Source organism: Hordeum vulgare, chromosome 2H, assembly GCF_904849725.1.
Source record: "Hordeum vulgare subsp. vulgare chromosome 2H, MorexV3_pseudomolecules_assembly, whole genome shotgun sequence".
Lineage (NCBI taxonomy): Eukaryota > Viridiplantae > Streptophyta > Magnoliopsida > Poales > Poaceae > Hordeum > Hordeum vulgare.
The window spans coordinates 11,717,138-11,734,045 of record NC_058519.1 but is presented as its reverse complement, the minus strand read 5'-3'; positions in this window follow the sequence as shown (position 1 = coordinate 11,734,045).

The following is a 16,908-nucleotide window of genomic DNA, read 5'->3' as shown; positions in this document are numbered from 1 at the left end:
CCGAAACCATCCGTCCTATATATCAATCTTTACCTCCGGACCATTCCGGAGCTCCTCGTGACGTTCGGGATCTCATCCGGGTCTCCGAACAACTTTCGGTAACCTCGTATAACAATTTTCTATAACCGTAGCGTCACCGACCTTAAGTGTGTAGACCCTACGGGTTCGGGAGACAGGCAGACATGACCGAGATGCCTCTCCGGCCAATAACCATCAGCGGGGTCTGGATACCCATGGTGGCTCCCACTTGCTCCACGATGATCTCATCGGATGAACCACGATGTCAAGGATTCAATCAACCCCGTATACGATTCCCTTTGTTTGTCGGTATAGAACTTGCCCGAGATTCGATCGTCGGTATACCTATACCTTGTTCAATCTCGTTACCGGTAAGTCTCTTTACTCGTTCCGTAGCACGTCATCGTGTGACTAACTCCTTAGTCACATTGAGCTCATGATGATGTTCTACCGAGTGGGCCCAGAGATACCTCTCCGTCACACGGAGTGACAAATCCCGATCTCGATTCGTACCAACCTAACAGACACTTTCGGAGGTACCCGTAGTGCACCTTTATAGTCACCCAGTTACGTTGTGACGTTTGATACACCCAAAGCACTCCTACGGTATCCGGGAGTTGCACAATCTCACGGTCGAAGGAAAAGATACTTGACATTAGAAAAGCTTTAGCATACGAACAATACGATCTAGTGCTATGCTTAGGATTGGGTCTTGTCCATCACATCATTCTCCTAATGATGTGATCCCGTTATCAATGACATCTAATGCCCATGATCAGGAAACCATGATCATCTATTGACTAACGAGCTAGCCAACTAGAGGCTTGCTAGGGACATTTTGTGATCTATTTATTCACACATGTATTACTGTTTCGTGTTAATACAACTATAGCATGAACAATAGACGATTATCATGAACAAGGAAATATGATAATAACCATTTTATTATTGCCTCTAGGGCATATTTCCAACAATCTCCCACTTGCACTAGAGTCAATAATCTAGTTACATTGTGATGTATCGAACACCCATAGCATTATGGTGTTGATCATGTTTTGCTCGTGGAAGAGGTTTAGTCAACGGGTCTACAATATTCAGATCCGTGTGTACTTTACAAATATCTATCACTCCACTCTGGACGTGGTCCTGGATGGAGTTGTAGCGGCGTTTGATGTGCTTCGTCTTCCGGTGAAACCTGGGCTCCTTGGCTATGGCAATGGCCCCAGTGTTATCACAGAAGAGTGTCATTGGACCCGGCGCGCTTGGAACCACTCCAAGGTCGGTGATGAGCTCCTTCATCCAAATTCCTTCATGAGCTGCTTCTGAAGCAGCTATGTACTCCGCTTCACATGTAGATGCTGCCACGACTTCTTGCTTGCTGCTGCACCAGCTCACTGCCCCACCATTCAACACACATACGTATCCGTTCTGTGACTTAGAGTCATCCGGATCTGTGTCGAAGCTAGCGTCGACGTAACCCTTTACGACGAGCTCTTCGTCACCTCCATAAACGAGAAATATTTCCTTAGTCCTTTTCAGGTACTTAATGATATTCTTGACCGTTGTCCAGTGTTCCATACCTGGATCACTTTGGTACCTCCCTACCAAACTTATGACAAGGTTTATATCAGGTCTGGTACACAGCATGGCATACATTAGAGAGCCCACGGCTGAAGCGTAGGGGACATAACTCATCTTCTCTCTATCTGCTGCCGTGGTCGGCGACTGAGTCTTACTCAATCTCATACCTTGCAAAACTGGCAAGAACCCTTTCTTTGAGTTTTCCATATTGAACTTCTTCAATATCTTGTCAAGGTATGTACTTTGCGAAAGACCTATGAGGCGTCTTGATCTATCTCTATAGATCTTCATGCCTAATATGTATGCAGCTTCTCCAAGGTCCTTCATTGAAAAACTCTTGTTCAAATAGGCCTTTATGCTCTCCAACATCTCTATATTATTCCCCATCAATAATATGTCATCCACATACAGTATGAGGAAAGCTACAGAGCTCCCACTCACTTTCTTGTACAAACAGGCTTCTCCGTAAACCTGTATGAACCCAAACGCTTTAATCACCTCATTAAAGCGAATGTTCCAACTCCGAGATGCTTGCACCAGCCCATAGATGGAGTGCTGGAGCTTGCACACTTTGTTAGCACCCTTAGGGTCGACAAAACCTTCTGGTTGCATCATATACAACTCTTCCTTAAGGTTCCCGTTAAGGAACGCTGTTTTGACGTCCATTTGCCAAATTTCATAATCATAAAAGGCGGCAATTGCTAACATGATTCGGACTGATTTCGGCTTCGCTACGGGAGAGAAAGTCTCTTCGTAGTCAACTCCTTGAATTTGTCGAAAACCCTTTGCGACAAGTCGAGCTTTGTAAACGGTTACATTACCGTTTGCATCAGTCTTCTTCTTGAAGATCCATTTATTTTCTATGGCTCGCCGGTCATCGGGCAAGTCCACCAAAGTCCATACTTTGTTCTCATACATGGATCCTATCTCGGATTTCATAGCCTCAAGCCATTTGTTGGAATCCGGGCCCGCCATCGCTTCTTCATAGTTCGAAGGTTCACCGTTGTCTAACAACATGATTTCCATCACAGGGTTGCCGTACCACTCTGGTGCGGAGCGTGCCCTTGTGGACCTTCGCGATTCAGTAGTAACTTGATCCGAAGCTTCATGATCATCATCATTAACTTCCTCTTCAGTTGGTGTAGGCACCACAGGAACAACTTCCCGCGCTGCGCTACTATCCTGTTCGAGAGGGTGTGTAATTACCTCATCAAGTTCTACCTTCCTCCCACTTACTTCTTTCGAGAGAAACTCTTTCTCTAGAAAGGATCCGTTCTTCACAACAAAGGTCTTACCTTCGGATCTAAGATAGAAGGTATACCCAATAGTTTCCTTAGGGTATCCTATGAATACGCATTTCTCCGCTTTGGGTTCGAGCTTTTTTGATTGAAGTTTCTTCACATAAGCATCGCAGCCCCAAACTTTAAGAAACGACAACTTAGGTTTTTTGCCAAACCATAGTTCATACGGTGTCGGCTCAACGGATTTAGACGGTGCCCTATTTAAAGTGAATGATGCAGTTTCTAATGCGTATCCCCAAAATGATAGCGGTAAGTCGGTAAGAGACATCATAGATCGTACCATATCTAATAAAGTGCGATTACGACGTTCAGACACTCCGTTGCGCTGCGGTGTGCCATGCGGCGTCAGTTGTGAAACGATTCCAAACTTCCTTAGGTGTGTGCCAAACTCGTGACTCAAATATTCTCCTCCACGATCAAATCGCAGACATTTAATTTTTCTGTCACGTTGATTCTCAACCTCACTCTGAAATTCCTTGAACTTTTCAAACATCTCAGATTTGTGCTTCATTAAGTAGATATACCCATACCTACTCAAATCATCGGTGAGAGTGAGAACATAACGATAGCCACCGCGAGCTTCAACGTTCATTGGACCACACACATCAGTATGTATTATTTCCAATAAGTCGGTTGCTCTCTCCATTATTCCTGAGAATGGAGTCTTAGTCATCTTGCCCATGAGGCACGGTTCGCATGTGTCAAATGATTCAAAGTCGAGAGACTCTAATAGTCCATCAGTATGGAGCTTCTTCATGCGCTTAATGCCGATATGACCAAGGCGGCAGTGCCACAAGTATGTGGGACTATCATTATCAACTTCACATCTTTTGGTACTCACACTATGAATATGCGTAACATCACGATCGAGATTCATCAAGAATAAACCATTCACCAGCGGAGCATGACCATAAAACATATCACTCATATAAATAGAACAACCATTATTCTCTGACTTAAATGAGTAGCCGTCTCGCATTAAGCAAGACCCTGATACAATATTCATGCTCAAAGCTGGTACTAAATAACAATTATCAAGGTTTAAAACTAATCCCGATGGTAGATGTAGAGGTAGCGTGCCGACGGCGATCACATCGACTTTGGAACCATTCCCCACGCGCATCGTCACCTCGTCCTTGGCCAGTCTCCGCTTATTCCGCAGTTCCTGCTTTGAGCTGCAAATGTGAGCAACAGCACCGGTATCAAATACCCGGGAGCTACTATGAGCGCTGGTAAGGTACACATCAATAACATGTATATCACATATACCTTTAATGTTGCCGGCCTTCTTGTTCGCTAAGTATTTGGGGCAGTTCCGCTTCCAGTGACCTTTTCCCTTGCAATAGAAGCACTCAGTCTCAGGCTTGGGTCCATTCTTTTTCTTCTTCCCGGCATCTGGCTTACCGGGCGCGGCAACAACTTTGCCGTCTTTCTTGAAGTTCTTCTTACCCTTGCCTTTCTTGAAACTAGTGGTCTTGTTGATCATCAACACTTGATGCTCTTTCTTGATTTCTACTTCTGCAGACTTGAGCATCAAGTACAACTCGGGAACGTTCTTTTGCATCCCTTGCATGTTGTAGTTAAGCACAAAGCCTTTGTAGCTTGGTGGGAGAGACTGGAGGATTCTGTCGATTATAGCATCATCCGGAAGTTCGACGCCAAGTGAAGTCAGACGACCGTGTAACCCAGACATTTTGAGTATGTGCTCACTGACAGAACTGTTCTCCTCCATCTTACAGCTAAAGAACTTGTCGGAGACTTCATATCTCTCGACACGGGCATGAGCTTGAAAAACTAGCTTCAGCTCCTGGAACATCTCATATGCTCCGTGTTGCTCAAAACGCCTTTGGAGCCCCGTTTCTAAACTGTATAACATTCCACACCTAACCAGAGAGTAGTCATCACTCCGCGTTTGCCAGACGTTCAGAATGTCCTGGGCTGCTGCGGGAGCGGGAGGGTCACCTAGCGGCGCATCAAGGACATAAGCCTTTTTAGTTGCTTCAAGGATGAGCTTCAAGTTGCGAACCCAGTCCGCATAGTTGCTACCATCATCTTTCAGCTTGTGTTTCTCTAGGAATGCGTTGAAATTGAGGTTGACGTTGGCCATCTACAATATTTATAAAGATAACTTTTAGACTAAGTTCATGACAATTAAGTTCATTTAATCAAATTAAGTATGAACTCCCACTTAAATCGACATACCTCTAGGCATCTAAGTGATACATGATCCATGTTGACTAACCCGTGTCCGATCATCACGTGAGACGGACTAGTCACCATGGTGAGCAACTTCATGCTGATCGTATTCAACCATACGACTCATGTTTGACCTTTCGGTCTCTTGTATTCGAGGTCATGTCTATACATGCTAAGCTCGTCGAGTCAACCTAGGTGTTTCGCGTGTGTAAATCTGGCTTACACCCGTTGTATGCGAACGTTAGAATCTATCACACCCGATCATCATGTGGTGCTTCTTGACAACGATCCTTCGCAACGGTGCACACCTAGGGGAATACGTTCTCGAAATTTTAAGAGGGATCATCTTATTATGCTACCGTCGTTCTAAGCAATAAGATGAAAAACATGATAAACACCACAATGCAATCATATAGTGACATGATATGGCCATTATCATCTTTGCTCTTTTGATCTCCATCTTTAGGCATCGCATGATCATCATCGTCACCGGCATGACACCATGATCTCCATCATCGTGTCTCCACGAAGTCGTCACGCCAACTACTACTATCACTACTACTATAGCTAACTGTTAGCAATGAAGTAAAAGTAGTAAGCACATGGCGTTGCATCTCATACAATAAATTAAGACAACTCCTATGGCTCCTGCCGGTTGTCATACTCATCGACATGCAAGTCGTGAAACCTATTACAATAACATGATCATCTCATACATCATACATGCAACATCACAACTTTGGTCATATCACATCACATGTCAAACCCTGAAAAACAAGTTAGACGTTCTCTAATTGTTGTTGCAAGTTTTACGTGGCTGATTTGGGTTTCTAGCAAGAATGCCTTCTTACCTACGTGACAACCACAACGATGATATGCCAAATCTATTTACCCTTCATAAGGACCCTTTTCATCAAATCCAATCCGACTAGAGTAGGAGAGACAGACACCCGCTAGCCACCTTTATGCACGGTGTGCATGTCTGTCGGTGGAACCAGTCTCACGCAAGCATACGTGTAAAGTCGGTCCGGGCCGCTTCATCCCACAATACCGCCGGAAAAGAATAAGACATGTAGCGGCAAGCAAGTTGACAAATCATCGCCCACAACTTTTGTGTTCTACTCGTGCATAGAATCTACGCATAGAAAACCTGGCTCGGATGCCACTGTTGGGTAACGTAGCATAAATTCAAAATTTTCCTACGCATATTCAGATCTTCCTATGGAGAGACCAGCAACGAGAGAGGGGTAAGAGCATCTTCATACCTTTGAAGATCGCTAAGCGGAAGCGTTGCTAGAACGCGGTTGATGGAGTCGTACTCGCAGCGATTCCGATCTAGTGCCGAACTACGGCACCTCCGCGTTCAACACACGTGCAGCCCGGTGATGTCTCCCGCACCTTGATCCAGCAAGGAGGAGCGAGAGGTTGGGGAAGAACTCCAGCAGCACGACGGCGTGGTGTCGATGGAGAGACGAGGTCTCCCGGCAGGGCTTCGCCAAGCACCGACACAGAGGAGGAAGAAGGGCAGGGCTGCGCCAAGAGAGAGGCAAAAGTCTGATCTCCAATGGCCAAAAGTGCCCACTATATATAGGGGAGGGAGGGGCTGCTCCCCCTTGAGGGTTTCCCTCTCCTTGGGGGGGGGGGCGGCAACCCTAGATGGGGGTTGGTGCGGCGGCCAAGGGGGGGAGGAGGGATGTGGCCCACCCCTGGTGGGCCTTAGGCCCACCTGGCTTAGGGTTTGCCCCCCCTTTTCTCTCCCCACGCATTGGGCTGAGTGGGGAGGCACACCAGCCCACCTAGGGGCTGGTTCCCTTCTCCACTTGGCCCAATTTACCTCCCGGGGTCGTTGCCCCCCTTCGTTGGACCCCCGGGGCCACCTCCGGTGGTCTCGGTGGTCCCGGTATGTTACCTGTGATGCCCGAAACACTTACGGTATCCGAAACCATCCGTCCTATATATCAATCTTTACCTCCGGACCATTCCGGAGCTCCTCGTGACGTCCGGGATCTCATCCGGGACTCCGAACAACTTTCGGTAACCTCGTATAACAATACCCTATAACCCTAGCGTCACCAAACCTTAAGTGTGTAGACCCTACGGGTTCGGGAGACAGGCAGACATGACCGAGATGCCTCTCCGGCCAATAACCATCAGCGGGGTCTGGATACCCATGGTGGCTCCCACTTGCTCCACGATGATCTCATCGGATGAACCACGATGTCAAGGATTCAATCAACCCCGTATATGATTCCCTTTGTTTGTCGGTATAGAACTTGCCCGAGATTCGATCGTCGGTATACCTATACCTTGTTCAATCTCGTTACCGGTAAGTCTCTTTACTCGTTCCGTAGCACGTCATCGTGTGACTAACTCCTTAGTCACATTGAGCTCATGATGATGTTCTACCGAGTGGGCCCAGAGATACCTCTCCGTCACACGAAGTGACAAATCCAGATCTCGATTCGTACCAACCCAACAGACACTTTCGGAGGTACCCGTAGTGCACCTTTATAGTCACCCAGTTACGTTGTGACGTTTGATACACCGAAAGCACTCGTACGGTATCCGGGAGTTGCACAATCTCACGGTCGAAGGAAAAGATACTTGACATTAGAAAAGCTTTAGCATACGAACAATACGATCTAGTGCTATGCTTAGGATTGGGTCTTGTCCATCACATCATTCTCCTAATGATGTGATCCCGTTATCAATGACATCTAATGCTCATGATCAGGAAACCATGATCATCTATTGACTAACGAGCTAGCCAACTAGAGGCTTGCTAGGGACACTTTGTGATCTATTTATTCACACATGTATTACTGTTTCCTGTTAATATAATTATAGCATGAACAATAGACGATTATCATGAACAAGAAAATATGATAATAACCATTTTTTTATTGCCTCTAGGGCATATTTCCAACAGTTGATGACGGCGGCGAGGGCACAGTGTTTTAAATAGCGGGCTACGGCAAATAGCGGCGGACCTCTAAATCAGCTATAGCGGACTATAGCGGCATATTTGTACATGATACCATTTAGCGGCACCCTGCTGAAAAGGCTATAGCGAGGCTATAGCGGGGCTATAGCGGGCTATTTAAAACTATGGGCAAAAATGATACTGCTCACGCAGTTGATCACATAGGATCTCTCTCGGGTTATTGTGGCAAAAATTGCATCAACTGCGTTGGCCGGGCAGTTGATCACACGCAGTTACTTCTGCTGGTTACCGTTGGCAGGAGCTCACGCAGTTAACCCGAGGGCAAAAATGATCACACTGTGGCAAAAATTGCATCGCCCTCGGGTTGTTTCCACCTAGCGCGCGTGTTGATGTCACACTTGCACAAATGGCACAGCTCACGCAGGCGCGCTGCACACCTTCTCCTACCTCTCGAGAAGACGCACGAGGAGGCTCTTATGGGGTATGCTTGTCCCACACAGTGGAGAGCTTGTAAGGTATATATTACATTTGTTTAAAATATAAATTACATTTTTATGATGGTACAAAATTTTATTTGAATATTCAAACCTTTTTTTTACATTGTTTAAGCATATTTTAAATGTATCATGATCAATTGTTTTTAATGCGTGAACATTTTTTTACACTGCATGAACTTTTTATAAATGTGTGATTAACATTTTCAATAATTTAAAAAAAAATCCGTTCAGAAAAACGTCCGCTAGGGAGCTAGAGCTCCCTCGCGCTGGGCCTGCTATTTGGGGCATCTTTGAGGCAACGTATAAAGCGAGAAAAAGACTACCCCAAATGTGTGGCCGATTTGGGACCGCCTAGACATGCTTGGGTGTCTTTACCATGTGGTAGTTATAATCCTGATCCACACCAAAACAAAGCATCCGCGGGCCGCTTATCGGTCCCATTGCCCACATTCAGCTTTTTATCGAGGAGTCTACCCTCAGCTTTTTATGACGGGTGATGAGGGACATATCCTAGCGGCACACATACACTTCTTTTACCCTTCCGTCCACATTGCCACGACCTCATCTCCGCCCATCACGGTCCAACAAAAGGTGACATGATACAAAATGCTGACCCCATGCATTGTGCCAAAATCACGGCGGAGATGTGTGCCTACGTAGCGGACAACCTTTCGCCAACCTTGGATGAGGAGGGCGTGTGACAAGCTCGGATGAGGTGGCGATGGCAATTCATTCCGCTGCCGTCTGGATGGATGTGGTGGATGCGGTCACTGGAGAGGGTAACGGCATCCCACACCTCAATGCCCGAGGCACGGGAGAGGGTAACGGCATCTACAAACCAGCTCTTTGGTTTGCAGATAATTGCTTTCATTTTGAAGCATGTCAAAACATGAGCAAGGTCACCAACATTTACATTTTATTGGTCTCCTAAAGTTCATATCAGCTTTCCATATTATTTAGTAAATTTTCTCTACTACAGCGGGCAAAACTAAAGATATCGCTAAAGCAGTAACCAAAGACTGGGAAGTGAACACACAATGCAACATGATATCGTGGCCAGTTAATCGTATGCAGTGGCGGAGGACCCGGTAAAGCAAGGGCTGGCGGCCTTCCTACCTTGATTCACTAGTGGAAAACAAGCCTTCGGCCTGGACCCTTTAGTCCCGGCCTGCCTCTGGGCCGGGACTAAAGGCCCGGCCACGTCGCCCCAATTCTCAATGCCTCCCTCGAGGCTTTAGTCCCGGCCCGTAACGAGCCTTTAGTCCCTGTTCGTGTCCCAAACCGGGACTAAAGGGCTACGCGGTGGGCAGTGGTGGTGGCAACCGTTCGTATCCCCCTTTAGTCCCGGTTGGTGGCTCAACCCGGGACTAAAGGACTAACACGTGGCTTGCCGTAGTGGTGGCGACGGTTGGTATACCTCTTTAGTCCCGGTTGGTGACTCAAACCGGGACTAAAGGCCTAACACGTGGCCTGCCGTAGTGGTGGCAACCATTTGGTATACCTCTTTAGTCCCGGTTGGTGGCTCAATCCGGGACTAAAGGCCCAAACGGTTTGCATCCCGCGTCGTTTCGGGCGATGAAAAGCACGAACCGAAGCATACAGTCGCCATTTCTCTGTTCTTCTTCTCTCTCGCGTCGCCCTCTCTGTTCTTCTCCTCTCTTCTTCCCTTCTCTTCTTCCACCATGCCAACTAGCTTTCGTAAGGTTCTCGAACATGGCACGACGATGCTCGATGTCGTGTACACGAACCTGAGCAACGAGGTGCCGTTTTTTCTTCAACAGTTGAAGGAAAAATGGTTTGACCATGCAGCGGATCATGAGAAGTTCTTGGGGCTTGATCTTGAGTACACGGCCGATCAACGCGGTGTTGCCGTCATCCAACTATGCTTCGCACGCCATGTCTTGATCGTCCAATGGGCGAGGTAAGTTTTGAGGCTTTCTTTGATCCAAGATAATGACATTGTAAGTTTATTTGTTTCAATCATAGTTGGTTCCCTTCAAATAGTTGTAGTGAAACAATTTTGATTAGTTGAAGGGGAGCACAATCTAATTGGAATAGTGTTCCATAATCTGAAAAATCGTATTAGAATCAACTAGTGTTTAATATGTTCCATTGGAATCATAGTTGGTTCCCTTCAAATAGTTGTAGTGAAACAATTTTGATTAGTTGAAGGGGAGCACAATCTCATTGAAATAGTGTTCCATAATCTGAAAAATCGTATTAGAATCAACTAGTGTTTAATATGTTCCATTGGAATCATAGTTGGTTTGCTTCAAATAGTTGTAGTGAAACAATTTTGATTAGTTGAAGGAAACACAATCTGATTGGAACAGTGTTCCATAATCTGAAAAATCTGATTGGTTCAATATGTTCCATTGAAATCATAGTTGTAGTGATACAATTTTATGCGGTGTTCTTTGATCCAAGGTTATGAAAATTGAATATAGCTAGTGATCTCTCTAGGTTCCATTGGATAGCAATATGATATGTCATAGTCATGAAAATTGCATATAGCTAGTGATCTCTCTAGGTTCCATTGGATAGCTATAGTGATCTCTCTAGGTTCCATTGGATAGCTATAGTGATCTCTCTAGGTTCCATTGCATATGTTCTATTTGAATCCTAAAGATAAGTTTCTCTTTAGTTGTAGTGAAACATGTTTCCTTATTGCAGCAGTATGTAACATTTGTTCCATTTTAATTTGTTTCTGTTCCAGGAGTGACAAGCATTGTCCAGAACTCATGGAGTTCCTTCGCAGCGGCATCACTTTTGCTTCCGTTGACATAAGGAACGACAAGCTGAAGATGAGGCACAGCTTCGGTATTGAGATACCAGCTGGTTGCCTCGTTGATCTCCAAACGATATTCAGGCTTCGACATGACAGGACTTCGATGGCTCATATGGCAGTTGCCTTGATCGACGAGTCATATGGTGATATGAAGACCAGTTTCCCAAAGTCTCAGCACAGACTTTGGGAGAAGGGCCCACTTGATGATATCAACATTGAGTATGCAGCAAAAGATGCATACGTTTCATACGAGTTGTACCGCAAGATTCGAGTCGTCAACTATGGCCAGCGTCACCTCGAGGAACGTGGACATTCTGATTTAGATGATTCAGACGAGTAGTGTTCTTAACGTCGAACACTTGTATATATATCTATGGTAGCTATTATTATGTACTGTTTGGACTAGTATCATGTACTTCTTGGACCAATTTATATATGTCTAGTTTCTGTTTGTGCCATTATAGTTTCCAAATTTGAATGGTTTAGCCCTTTCTAACTTCATTTGCTACTTTTGAATGGTTTAGCCCTTTCTAACTTCATGGTATCATGCATTTCGACCACATATATATACAAAAAGTCTTCAAATCAAATAAGTTCAAAAAATGAAATCCCTTTTGTAACAGATCTGTTTTTGATTAAAACAATCATTTAAAAATGAAAGACCATTAGTCCCACATGGCGTGCAGCGGAACCACGTGGCGTGCCGCGGAACCACTTTTGTTGTGGGGGTCGCTTCTCCTTCTTCTCCTTGTGCTAGATATTGGTTATGCACTAGGGGAAGTAGGAGTAGCGACCATCATCGACGGTTGAAAAATCAGGTGAGCTAGTGTCCACCATATATGAGAGAAGAAGAATGTCGTCTCTTATTGTGGGGGTCGCTTCTACTTCGAGACAGATTGTCCATTTTGTGATGTGCCTTTGAATGGTGCATTTTTAACACACAAAAAGTATGGAGTTCAAATAAGTTCAAAAAAATGAAATCCCTTTGTATGAGATGAGTTCTGGTTCGAAACCCTGCTACTTCGAGAGAGATTGTCAATTTTGTACACGAACTGCATCCAGTTTTTGTCGTAGCCCTCTCAACTTTTTAACACATGCTATGTGGGTAAACTGATGATAGCATGCCAACTTTCAACATTTTCAGAGTTCATTTGTAGTGCTTTTCAAGTTCAGGGTCAACTAGCTCAAAAAAAAAAGTAAATGCACGAAGAATACCAAATGAAGTCAGAAATTGTTGAAATTTTGTGATGTGCCTTTGAATGGTGCATTTTGAACACACAAAAAGCATGGAGTTCAAATAAGTTCAAAAAAATGAAATCCATTTGTAAGAGATGAGTTCTCGTTCGAAACCGTGGTACTTCGAGAGAGATTGTCAGTTTTGTACACGAACTGCATCCAGTTTTTCTCGTAGCCCTCTCAACTTTTTAACACATGCTATGTGGGTGAAATGATGATAGCATGCCAACTTTCAACATTTTCAGAGTTCATTTGTAGTGCTTTTCAATTTCAGGGTCAACTAGCTCAAATTTTTTTTAGTAAATGCACGAAATATACCAAATGAAGTCAGAAATTGTTGAAATTTTGTGATGTGCCTTTGAATGGTGCATTTTGAACACACAAAAAGTATGGAGTTCAAATAAGTTCAAAAAATGAAATCCCTTTGTAAGAGATGAGTTCTCGTTCGAAACCCTACTACTTCGAGAGAGATTGTCAGTTTTGTACAAGAACTGCATCCAGTTTTTGTCGTAGCCCTCTCAACTTTTTAACACATGCTATGTGGGTGAAATGATGATAGCATGCCAACTTTCAACATTTTTAGAGTTCATTTGTAGTGCTTTTCAATTTCAGGGTCAACTAGCTCAAAAAAAAAAGGTAAATGCACGAAGAATACCAAATGAAGTCAGAAATTGTTGAAATTTTGTGATGTGCCTTTGAATGGTGCATTTTGAACACACAAAAAGTATGGAGTTCAAATAAGTTCAAAAAAAGAAATCACTTTGTAAGAGATGAGTTCTCGTTCGAAACCCTGCTTGTTCGAGAGAGATTGTCAGTTTTGTACAAGAACTGCATCCAGTTTTTGTCGTAGCCCTCTCAACTTTTTAACACATGCTATGTGGGTGAAATGATGATAGCATGCCAACTTTCAACAGTTTCAGAGTTCATTTGCAGTGCTTTTCAATTTTAGGGTCAACTAGCTCAATTTTTTTTAGTAAATGCACGAAATATACCAAATGAAGTCAGAAATTGTTGAAATTTTGTGATGTTCCTTTGAATGGTTCATTTTGAACACACAAAAAGTATGGAGTTCAAATAAGTTCAAAAAATGAAATCCCTTTGTAAGAGATGAGTTCTCGTTCGAAACCCTACTACTTCGAGAGAGTTTGTTAGTTTTGTACAAGAACTGCATCCAGTTTTTGTCGTAGCCCTCTCAACTTTTTAACACATGCTATGTGGGTGAAATTATGATAGCATGCCAACTTTCAACATTTTCAGAGTTCATTTGTAGTGCTTTTCAATTTTAGGGTCAACTAGCTCAAAAAAAAATAAGGAAATGCACGAAGAATACCAAATGAAGTCAGAAATTGTTGAAATTTTGTGATGTGCCTTTGAATGGTGCATTTTGAACACACAAAAAGTATGGAGTTCAAATATGTTCAAAAAAATGAAATCCATTTGTAAGAGATGAGTTCTTGTTCGAAACCCTCCTACTTCGAGAGAGATTGTCAGTTTTGTACATGAACTGCATCCAGTTTTTGTCGTAGCCCTCTCAACTTTTTAACACATGCTATGTGGGTGAAATGATTATAGCATGCCAACTTTCAACATTTTCAGAGTTCATTTGTAGTGCTTTTCAATTTCAGGGTCAACTAGCTCAAAAAAAATAAGTAAATGCACGAAGAATACCAAATGAAGTCAGAAATTGTTGAAATTTTGTGATGTGCCTTTGAATGGTGCAGTTTGAACACACAAAAAGTTTGGAGTTCAAATAAGTTCAAAAAAATGAAATCCATTTGTAAGAGATGAGTTCTCGTTCGAAACCCTGCTACTTCGAGAGAGATTGTCAGTTTTGTACAAGAACTGCATCCAGTTTTTGTTGTAGCCCTCTCAACTTTTTAACACATGCTATGTGGGTGAAATGATGATAGCATGCCAACTTTCAACATTTTCAGAGTTCATTTGTAGTGCTTTTCAATTTCAGGGTCAACTAGCTCAAAAAAAATAAGTTAATGCACGAAGAATACCAAATGAAGTTAGAAATTGTTGAAATTTTGTGATGTGCCTTTGAATGGTGCATTTTGAACACACAAAAAGTATGGAGTTCAAATAAGTTCAAAAAAATGAAATCCATTTGTAAGAGATGAGTTCTCGTTCGAAACCCTCCTACTTCGAGAGAGATTGTCAGTTTTGTCCGAGAACTGCATCCAGTGTTTGTCGTAGCCCTCTCAACTTTTTAACACATGCTATGTGGGTGAAATGATGATAGCATGCCAACTTTCAACATTTTCAGAGTTCATCTGTAGTGCTTTTCAATTTCAGGGTCAACTAGCTCAAAAAAATAAGTAAATGCACGAAGAATACCAAATGAAGTCAGAAATTGTTGAAATTTTGTGATGTGGCTTTGAATGGTGCATTTTGAACACACAAAAAGTATGGAGTTCAAATAAGTTCAAAAAAATGAAATCCATTTGTAAGAGATGAGTTCTCGTTCGAAACCCTGCTACTTCGAGAGAGATTGTCAGTTTTGTACAAGAACTGCATCCAGTTTTTGTTGTAGCCTTCTCAACTTTTTAACACATGCTATGTGGGTGAAATGATGATAGCATGCCAACTTTCAACATTTTCAGAGTTCATTTGTAGTGCTTTTCAAGTTCAGAGTCAACTATCTCAAAAAAAAAAGTAAATGCACGAAATATACCAAATGAAGTCAGAAATTGTTGAAATTTTGTGATGTGCCTTTGAATGGTGCATTTCGAATACACAAAAAGTATGGAGTTCAAATAAGTTCAAAAAAATGAAATCCATTTGTAAGAGATGAGTTCTCGTTCGAAACCGTGGTACTTCAAGAGAGATTGTCAGTTTTGTACACGAACTGCATCCAGTTTTTGTCGTAGCCCTCTCAACATTTTAACACATGCTATGTGGGTGAAATGATGATAGCATGCCAACTTTCAACATTTTCAGAGTTCATTTGTAGTGCTTTTCAATTTCAGGGTCAACTAGCTCAAAACAAATAAGTAAATGCACGAAGAATACCAAATGAAGTCAGAAATTGTTGAAATTTTGTGATGTGCCTTTGAATGGTGCATTTTGAACACACAAAAAGTATGGAGTTCAAATATGTTCAAAAAAATGAAATCCATTTGTAAGAGATGAGTTCTTGTTCGAAACCCTCCTACTTCGAGAGAGATTGTCAGTTTTGTACATGAACTGCATCCAGTTTTTGGCGTAGCCCTCTCAACTTTTTAACACATGCTATGTGGGTGAAATGATGATAGCATGCCAACTTTCAACATTTTCAGAGTTCATTTGTAGTGCTTTTCAATTTCAGGGTCAACTAGCTCAAAAAAAATAAGTAAATGCACGAAGAATACCAAATGAAGTCAGAAATTGTTGAAATTTTGTGATGTGCCTTTGAATGGTGCATTTTGAACACACAAAAAGTATGGAGTTCAAATAAGTTCAAAAAAATGAAATCCATTTGTAAGAGATGAGTTCTCGTTCGAAACCCTGCTACTTCGAGAGAGATTGTCAGTTTTGTACAAGAACTGCATCCAGTTTTTGTTGTAGCCCTCTCAACTTTTGAACACATGCTATGTGGGTGAAATGATGATAGCATGCCAACTTTCAACATTTTCAGAGTTCATTTGTAGTGCTTTTCAATTTCAGGGTCAACTAGCTCAAAAAAAATAAGTTAATGCACGAAGAATACCAAATGAAGTCAGAAATTGTTGAAATTTTGTGATGTGCCTTTGAATGGTGCATTTTGAACACACAAAAAGTATGGAGTTCAAATAATTTCAAAAAAATGAAATCCATTTGTAAGAGATGAGTTCTCGTTCGAAACCCTCCTACTTCGAGAGAGATTGTCAGTTTTGTCCGAGAACTGCATCCAGTTTTTGTCGTAGCCCTCTCAACTTTTTAACACATGCTATGTGGGTGAAATGATGATAGCATGCCAACTTTCAACATTTTCAGAGTTCATCTGTAGTGCTTTTCAATTTCAGGGTCAACTAGCTCAAAAAAATAAGTAAATGCACGAAGAATACCAAATGAAGTCAGAAATTGTTGAAATTTTGTGATGTGGCTTTGAATGGTGCATTTTGAACACACAAAAAGTATGGAGTTCAAATAAGTTCAAAAAAATGAAATCCATTTGTAAGAGATGAGTTCTCGTTCGAAACCCTGCTACTTCGAAAGAGATTGTCAGTTTTGTACAAGAACTGCATCCAGTTTTTGTTGTAGCCTTCTCAACTTTTTAACACATGCTATGTGGGTGAAATGATGATAGCATGCCAACTTTCAACATTTTCAGAGTTCATTTGTAGTGCTTTTCAAGTTCAGAGTCAACTATCTCAAAAAAAA